Source organism: Cupressus sempervirens, chromosome 7 (genome assembly GCF_028749045.1).
Source record: "Cupressus sempervirens isolate cs-2001-9-10 chromosome 7, ASM2874904v1, whole genome shotgun sequence".
In the NCBI taxonomy this organism is placed as follows: domain Eukaryota; kingdom Viridiplantae; phylum Streptophyta; class Pinopsida; order Cupressales; family Cupressaceae; genus Cupressus; species Cupressus sempervirens.
In genome coordinates, this window is record NC_143124.1 from 255,958,404 (window position 1) to 255,968,765 (window position 10,362).

Below are 10,362 nucleotides of genomic sequence, written 5' to 3' on the forward strand. Positions count from 1 at the left end.
ATCCACTTACCATCAGTGCGTCAAATTTTTGCATCAGAGCACTAAGGTAACCATCCATGCTGATCCAGAACCTTTTGCTTACTACAATGCGATTGAAGCTTCATATGCAAACCATTGCCCTGGAATTGATATCGGCATACCCATCACCAGCTCATCCCACACTTGTAATGACCCAAAAACCATCCTCACCTCCACCCTATCTACCATGAAGATCAATAAAAAAGGTTGTGGAGAGTATAGTCTATTAGATGCATTTGCTATCGGGACACTCCTACTTGATCCACATGCCCGTGGATGACCGACATATCACAAAGCTAAGGAGATTCCACCTCCTCAATACAAATAGTTTGGCCCAACAACCTTTGTATCCTCGAAAATCCCTCTTCATGAAGAGCTCACTCCAAATATCAATAATTGGTTACATAAGGATGCACCTCCAAGAAATCAAGCATGCCTTGATCACTTTAGCTAGAAGTATCCCTAAGAACATAAGCTCATCACTAACAAATGGAACTATCAAGGTGGTGGTCTAGGACTAGAAGAAAGAGGCATGCAGTGCCCCATCGATGCACAGAAGTGGGAATCAAAGTCAGGTCTTGGCTTTGGCATACCCACAACTGGGGGCACCAATGAGAACAGTCACACTTTTTCAAACATTCACCGTGACCTTGTCAAAATCGAAGAAATTCCTGAGGAAGTTGAAAAGAGAGCCTATGATGATATCCCAGACCAAATCTCCCTGGGAGACTCTGTTCTCCAAGAACTATCCATCCATTTCATTGACCTACCACTCGCCCGTCCACAACTCATAGATTGGGAACAACCAAGCATCATACACATTAATGAGTTCACATCAGAGGAAGCACTTCTAAGATTCATGGGAGCCAAAACTCCTCACAAGAAAACAAAGTCATATTCTGCCTATATCTATAAGCTAGATCCCAAGGGGTATTTTGGAAAAAATCCCCAACCTAGTTCTAATACACCCAAAACTGGAACTAAGGTGAAACCGACACTAGTTAAGGTAGTGAAGAGAACCCTTTAGCAAGAAAATCCAGAGTCACAAGCAGAACATGAGGATTTAGCATTGCCTCCTCAAGATAATCAACCAGAGATATCTTCTATTCTAATTGAGGATACTAGAGAAGTCAACATCAGTTCTTTAGAGATTCCCAAACTTGTTCACATTGTTGCATCCCTATCACAAGACCAAGCTGATCTCCTCTTTGAGGTCTTAAGAGAGAACATTGGCCAATTTGCATGGTCATATTAGGACATGCCAGGACTTGATCCAAAGCTTGTAGTTCATCATCTTGTAGTCGATCCAAAGATCAGGCCCATTAGACAAAAGCTTAGAAAAATGAACCCTAAGGTGGCATTACTAGTCAAAGCTGAATTAGAAAGAATGTTAGCTGCTAAGGTTATCCGACCTATTGACTACTCAGAGGGGATCTCCAACATGGTCCCCATCACTAAGCCTTCTGGTGACATCAAAATCTACGCTAATTTCAGAGATCTTAACAAAGCTTGTCCAAAAGATGATTTTCCCTTACCCAACATAGATATGATTGTAGACCTTACAGCTGGACATGAAATTTTGTCCCTCATGGATGGATTTTTTGGGTATAATCAAATCAAGATTGCATAAGAGGATCAGCATAAGACAGCATTCACTACCCCTTGGGGAACCTTTTGCTACAACATGATTCCTTTTGGCCTAAAGAATGTTGGGGCTACCTATCAAAGAGCTATGACAACCATTTTTCATGATCTCATCCATAGCATTTTGGAGGATTATGTGGATGATATCTTGGTCAAATCTCATACCTTCATGGATAATCTTGCTGACCTGGAGAAAGTCTTTGATAGGTTAGCCAAATATCATCTCATGCTGAATCCTAAGAAGTGTGTCTTTGGGGTCACATCTGGCAAGCTTCTAGGCTTTATAGTTTCTAAATGAGGTATAGAGATCAACCCCAAGAAGGTCAAGGCTATCTTAGACATGCCTCCTCCCCAGACACTATGACAACTTCGCTCTCTTTAGGGAAAGCTTCAATCCGTCTGGCGCTTCATCTCCCAACTTGCAGATAAGTGTACACCATTTGCAGATTTACTAAAGAAGGATGAGAACTTCAAGTGGGATCCTTTATGTCAGCATAGCTTCGATCAGCTCAAGCAGTATCTCACCAATCCCCCTATCTTGGTTCCACCAATTCCTGGTCATCCCCTAATTTTGTACATATCAGCAATGCCTACTGCTCTAGGGGCACTTCTAGCATAGCTCGATGACTACGGTAGAGAAAGAGCCATCTACTACATCAGTAGAACCCTAGTTGGTTATGAACTCAATTATACTCCTATGGAAAAGCTTGTTTGGAAGTGGTTTTCTCAACTCAAAGGCTTCGCCACTACATGCTAAGTCATACCATCCAACTAGTTTCCAAGATCGACCCTCTCAAGTATATGCTCTCCAGAACAGCACTTACAGGCCATTTGGCCAAATGGGTTATGCTCCTTAGTGAATTGACATCTAGTATGTGGATAGAAAGGCAATCAAAGGGAAAGCTATAGTAGATCACCTAGCTGATGCGCCTCTAGTAGATACATATCCTTTGATCACATAATTTCCAGATGAACATGTCTATCTAATTGAAGAACAGCCCCCATGGAAACTTTATTTTGATGGCTCACACACATCTCGTGGATCAGGGGTAGGAATATTGTTGGTCACACCTCAAGGAGATTACACCTCAAGGAGATTACATTCCAAAAGCCTTCAAGCTACAATTCCCTAGCACCAACAATATAGTTGAATATGAGGCTCTCATAGCAAGATTAAAGATAGCTGTAGAATGGAACATTACTGAGTTACAAATATTTGGTGATTCTCAGCTCATCATCAAGCAAGCCCTAAATGAATATCAAACCAAAGATGAAAAGCTCTTACCCTACAAAGAGCTAGTTGGTTAGCTAACCTAGCATTTTACAAGGCTTCAGTTTACACAAGTGCCTCGAATACCGAACAAATTAGTAGATGCTATGGCTACTATAGGCTCGCTCTTGGAAATTCCCCAAGCAGCTACATAGTATAAATTTTTAGTCGAGCAGCTCCTCACACCCGCCTATGCGAATGAAGATTCAAACTATGTTTGTATCTTGGTTGGTCCCCAATCCCCTTGGTACCATGAGATTCACACTTACCTTAACGATGGTATCATATCCCCTCACCTCACACATACCCAATGCTAGAACCTCATTTGAAAATCATCCCACTATGTTATCATAGCCAATACCCTATATCGTCGAGGTTATCACAATACTCTCTCTCGATGTTTAGATGAAAATGAGGCTGTAATGGCGTTAAAAGAAGTACATTCTGAACTTTGCGGTGCCCACACAAGTGGTATTTTCCTAGCACGAAAAATCCTTAGAGCAAGCTACTATTGGCCTACCATTGAAGAAGACTCCTATGACTTTGTCAGAAAGTGTCTCCCATGTCAGCAGCACACAAATCTCATGCACGCTCCAGCACAGGATCTATAGCCTATTGCACCACCTTGGCCTTTCGCTTGTTGGGGCCTTGATCTAGTTGGAACTATCACACCTCTCTCATCAGATGGACATAAATGGATAATAACAGCTACAGACTATTTCACTAAGTGGGTGGAAGCAGTCCCCCTAGTCTCAGCTACAGGAGTTCAGGTCTCCAAGTTCATCTTGTACCACATTGTTTGCCACTTCGGCATCCCATCCACCATTTTCACTGACTATGGAGGTAACTTTGAAATCTCAACATGGAAGAATTATGCACTTCCCTTCGCATCCATCACCACTTTTCTAGCCCATATTTCCCACAGGGTAACAGCCAGGCAGAGGCAACCAACAAAACCCTCCTTAAAATCCTAAAGAAAGTTGTCAATGATTTCGACCATGATTGGCATCTACAAATAAATCTAGCCCTATGGGCCTATCGAACCTCCTTCCGTACATCCACAAGAACAACTCCATACTCCCTAGTCTATGGTGCTGAAGTGGTACTACCCATAGAGGTTGAACTTCCCTCTTTGTGCATATCTTTGCAGGGGAAAATATCAGATGAAGAATATAGAGTAGTTCGGCTCACCCAGCTAGATCTCTTAGATGAGAAGTGACAACAAGCCTATGATCATCTCACAGTCTATCACCATGACACTTTCAGCTAGGTGACATGGTCCTCAAAGAAAATATGAAAGTCCAAGCTGATCGAGAAAAGAAAGGCAAGTTTGAACCTACATGGCTTGGTCCTTATGTTGTCACTGCATCCTTTAGCTTCGGAGCCTATTAGCTATCTACACCAGAAGGAGAACTCTTGAATGATCCTACTAACATCATTCATCTCAAGAAGTTCTATGCTTGAAGATCCTTAGTATACCCAGCTTTTAAAAAATACAAAAAAATAGTAAAGAGAAATAAGCGTCCAATGGTGAAAACTTGGCAATTCAAGCGCCTTGGATAGGTACTTTGGTGAAAACCTAGTAATTTAGGCACCTTGTGTACTAAGACTAATCCATTATCTATCACTATCCTATCCCTCATCCATTCACCCACCATCCCATAACACACCTGCTTGTTCCCTTGGTGTTCCAACCAAATATCCAAAATCTAATGAAGCTTGTAAATACCTCCTGTACAGCTTGTAAATCTTGTACCTCAGCTTGTAAATCTTGTACCCCAGCTTGTAAATCTTATATCATCCCTTGTATCATAGCTTGTATATCCAAATCTTGTCCAAAGCTTGTACCATATTCCAACTTGTATTATATGCCAAATCTTGTATCGTATCACATGCACACAAAGAATCCCATTTTCCTTAAGCTTTTTGCAAACCATCTACCTATCCGCCTATCAACTATTGCAGACATCCCACCCTTCATGAACATTTCCATCTCACAAAAACCAAAACATGCACAAACCTTGTACATTTGTAACATATCTTGGTCTGTCATCTTGTACATCCTCTTTAGCTTAGTACCATTGTATCTATCTAGCTTTCGTGTTAGTTCCTCCTTGATCAGCATCTTGTACACATTGCACAACCCTTGGTTAGCTATTCCAATGCATCCTTTAGCTAGATCTCCTATCACCAAAGTGTTATCCTTCTTAGTTTAGCTTGCCAGATGCATCACTCATCCAGATCCATCAACTTAGGTTCTCTCTGGTAGATCTTTGTAGGATATATCTTTCCTCATGTCTGATCTTGGTCCATTAGTACCTCGTCCCACCCATCTCGTTGGCAAACAGTTCTCTTTTGGATTTTTGTTTTCTTTTGATTTGGAATCTTCCCTTTTGTGTCTTGAAGTATCTTTTCCAAACAATCTTTTTGTTCCCTCCTCAAGGTTGCCATGATCTTCCATATCATGGTATACCCCGAATGGGGCAATCTGAGCGTAAGGTCTTCATCAGGTCTTTTGTTTGTTTTTCTTTTCTGCTTGTGGGTTACCCAGTGTCAGTTCTACGCTGCTTCCTTTGGGATTCATGTGTGATGCTAGGGAAATCCTTGTGTGTTTGTTTTGAGTCATTCCGTCAGTCCTCTGGACAGTTGGTGAAAAGGCCTTAATTTTTTTGGTAACCTTGGCAATTAACCAACAGTCCTATAGCAAATCTAGTGCTCAACTACATGGTGGTAGTTCTCTTTGAAGTATCCCCCTACTCAAAAAAAAGCTTCAATGGTTTCCCTTCATCTCCATTATCCCCCATCCATATCTAGCATCTGTCTCTCCTACCCCAGCTTATGCATCAATATCTCTTTGAATCAATTTTCACTTTTAGCTTTAGGGATCCACAATCCTAGTCTTAGGGATCCACCAATCCAATCAATCCACCAAGCCTCATCTTTCAAGCTCCACAATCCTAGTCCTAGGGATCTCCAAAACCCATCTTCCACCAATCTGACTCTTTGAAATCCTATTCCATCAGCTTTATCATCCCATCATCCATCTCCCAATCTTGGATTCCTTTTTATAACGCTCTGCTCCTTCATCCTCTGCAATCTCTGAGATCTTAAGCTTGCTTCCTTTTGTGCCTCTGATTCTCCCTTTATCATTCTCCTGTAGTGAGAGTTTGAGCTAACTAAACCTCTTCTCTTAAGCCAATTTGAGTCTCCTTGCTCATCTTGGATTCTTGTACTTTTCAAGAAGCCGTCAAGCCTCGCTTTCTCTCCCCGCCACCTTCTTGAGGGGGCATCTCGCAGTCCATTTTCTCCTCTTTTGGTCTAGCCTTGGGCATCTTATTTTCTTATCTTTGATGCCATGCCACTTGCGGCATCACATCAAAGAGGGGCAAAATGTAGACACCTAAATCCTTTAGAAAATTAAGTATTTTTATTTTTTGAAAAAATTCCTGATGACATCATCATTTATTAATTAATTATTTAATTAATTTTTATGCCATTAAATCCCTTTATCTTAATTTAAAATATTTAATTAAGGAATCCCTCCCAAAAATGTTTAAATCTTATTTAAACATTATTTCCTTATTTATTAATTATTTAATTAATAAATTGATCAAAAAATCCAAAATAAATAAATAAATTATTTTTTGCCCAAAACTTGGCCAATTTCCTTAAGACCACTATCCTCTTCCAAAATCTTCTAATCCTTCTTTAATTTTGATTAAAGGCTAATCGCACCATTTTCTACCCCTAATTTCAACTCAAAATATTTAATTAAGATTAAATATTAATCCCCATGTTTATTAAAAATATTTTAATAAATATCTCCTCAACCCAAACCCTTGAAATAAATAAAACTTTATTTATTTCCTAAAAATCTAATTTATCCTCATCCTAAGAAGTTCTAGACTCTTCTAGAAAGTCTTCATCCTCATCCTAGGAAGTTCTAGACTATTCTAGAAAGTCTTTATCCTCATCCAAAGTCTAGACTCTTCTAGAAGATGTCTTTAAACCTAATCCTAATCCCCTCCTAACCTTGTCACATTTCCTAAACATGAGTTAAGACTTACTAACCCAAGCCAAAGTTAACAAATATCTCCTCCTTCACCCACCCTCATTAAATGCCATCCACTTCCCTATCCCTAAGCTAATCCTAAACCATCCTAATCCATCCTCTAATCATTTTCACAATCCTAAGCAAGCTTAAAACCTTCCTAATCAAGCCCAAGTCAAAATTCCTCTCATCTCCCTCAAAATATCTCAACCATAAAACTTTATGAAGCCCACTAGGCCATAAATGACTCTTCCAAGCCCTTTCATTGCTCTTACAAGCCATTATGAGGGTCTTTATGAAGATTTGATCCCTTGAGCCTCATTTGTTGACTCATCCTTCCCCTTTCCTCCATCCTCTCACCCTGTGACATGTGTCACTCCCTGATTGGCTGTAAAGAAGTACAATCCATGTGCTCTCCTCTCATGCAATCTGAGCCCTCCATGAGCTTTTCCCCATCATTGCATCTTAGCCCTCAATCCCTCAAGCCTTTTGCCTATAAATTGGATCCTTCCCCTTTGCAAAACAACACAATCCATGAAGTAAAGTCATAATGCCATTTTAAGAAGCCATTTTACATCAAAACCATACACTCACACCCAAATTCCAACTCCGTTTGAAGCCCTTTTTGAAGCATAAGCTTGAGCATACCTCCTATCTATTTAGACAAAACCACTCAACAAGAGATCTTCTTATTGAGAGAGCCCATTAATGGCTCATATTCTCAATTGAGAGCTCATCTTAGTCTATCTTGAAGTTTATGAATTTTTTTTAGTTTGTAGAAGTTTTATTTAAATTTGGTTTCTATTAGCATACTAACATTGCTCATATACACCTTTTAACTTACTTCTTGTCATAGTTCCTTTAGATTTATCTCCAATGATCTAATTTGGTGCATGATGTCTCCTAACATACTTGGCTAGCACAGGCTCCTTGACTTTTGAATGACTTTCATTGTTCTCTTCTTGTATTTCAACTTCTAGTTCTAGTTGCTCGGGCTCGGTAGCTATTGATTTGGTAGATTCTGTTTGTAACTCGTGTCCTTCAAACTTGGTAGGCATTGACTTGGTTTGAACTTCCTGCAACTTGGTTACTGAAGACTTTAGAGTAGAAGATTTTTTATTGACAAGTGTATCTGGCACTATATCAGGTTCAATAAAAACAAATCTCCTATAGTCTTTTGGTTCCCTTTTTCTTTCTTCTTTAGTTCTTTCTACAAACTCATCAACTTTCACATGTGGGCTTTCTATGACTTTGTGAGTAGACAAATTCAAATGTCTATATGCTTTACTCTTGCAAGAATATCCCAAAAATATTCTTTCATCACCTTTCACATCAATTTTACCTTTTCTAGATTCTTTCAAAATGTAACATTTGCTTCCAAATACTTTTAGGTAACTTACATTGGGTTTGTAGCCATACCATAACTCATAGGGGGTTTTGAATGAGTCCTTCTTTAGCTGTACTCAGTTCAAGGTATGAATTGCAGTATTGATAGCTTCCTTCTAGTATTTGATAGCAATGGTATTTTCAATCATTAAGGTTCTTACATAGTCCATGGTAGATCTATTCCTTCTTTCAACTATTCCATTTTTTTTAGGAGTTCTAGGTGCTAAAACCTGCCTTTTGATTCCCCTTTCAATTCAAAAGTTATTGAACTCATGTGAAATGAATTCACCACCTCTATTTGACCTCAAGCATTTTAGTCTTTTTCCTGTTTCCTTCTCTACTCTAGCCAAATACCATTTGAACTTTTCAAATGCTTCTAATTTCTCTCTTAAGTAGATAACATTCATCATTCTTGAGTAATCATCAACAAAAAGAATGAAGAACTTTTCACCAGTATAACTTTCAATTTGAATAGGTCCACACAAATCGGTATGCACAATTTCTAAAACTTCTCAAGGCTGATAGTTCTTACTTTTAAAGCTAGTCTTTTCCATCTTGCCAATTTGACAATTCTTGGATAAACCAACCTTAGGTTTCTTTATTTTAGGAATGCCTCTTACTTTCTTGAATTTACTTATTTCACCAAGTTGTAAAGTTCACATGACACAACCTTCTATGCCATAACCAACTTTCTTCAACTTGAGCAATAAAACATGAACATTCACCAAGTTCAAGATAAAACAAGTTACCTTTTGTTTGAGTGCCTGATCTAATCATCTTTCCTTTGCCATCTAGCAATCTTACTTTTTCATGCATGAATTTCACTTTGAATCCATTATTGAGTAGTTGTGCCACACTCAACAAATTGTGTTTTAGTCCTTCTACCCAATATACATTATCACATACAAGTTCTTTGGTTAGTGAGATTCTTCCTTTTCCTTCTATGCAACCAGGTTCATTATTACCAAATCTTACACTACCCCCATCATAGTCTTCAAAATGTTCAAACTTAGTTTTATCACGAGTCATGTGATGAAAACAACCACTATCTATAATCCATGTATCATTTTTGCTCACATGAGAAATAAGTGTCATTTCCTCATCATTATCAGATTCATCATTTACAACAATGTAAACAATTTTATCTTCTTCTTCATCATTAGAATCATTAGAATCCTTAGCCATGAAACATATTTTCTTACCTTTGTCCTTGAATGATTTGAAGTCTTTCTTGCCATTGCACTTGTGACCTTTCTTCTCATCCTTGTTCTCCTAATTTGGGCACCTAGCAATAATATCTCCAATTTCTTCACAAGAAAAATAGATTAGAGCAACCTTACCTTTATATTTCCCTTTTCCTCTTGAATATTTCCTTGCTAGCAAAGCTTCCAACACCTCAAGATCACTGTCTAAACTCTATTCTGATTCTTCATCACTATCTGACTAAGAATCCTTTATCTTCTTGCCTTTCTCCTTGAGTGAAATTTTGGCTTCAAATGTTGATTCAATTTTCTTGGTAGCTAGAACATAATTATCATAGTTATCTAGCTTGAATGCAGTCAATCTTCCAACTATGGCCTCTAAATTTATCTTATGATTTTCTTCACATCTTTTTTCTTGAATTGCAAAAACTTTGATTACATAAATGGGAAGTAATCTTCTAAGAACTTTACTTATAATTGTTCCCTCCTTGATATCTCCTCTAGATGCTTTGATTGCACTAACACTTGCTTTAACTCTTTCAACATATTTTGCAATGTTTTCATCTTCTCTCATCCTCATTTGATCAAATTGACCTCTCAAACTTTTTTCTTTGGCTCTTCTCACATTATCATCACCTCCATAGATCTCTTTCAACTTGTTCCACATTTCAAAGGTAGTTTTGCAATCCTTGATATCATCAAATTCTTTATAACTTAGGGCAGATGCAATGTCTATCATCATGTTGTTGTGAGTCTTCTTTTGAGCAATATCATTGACAGATAATGTGCCA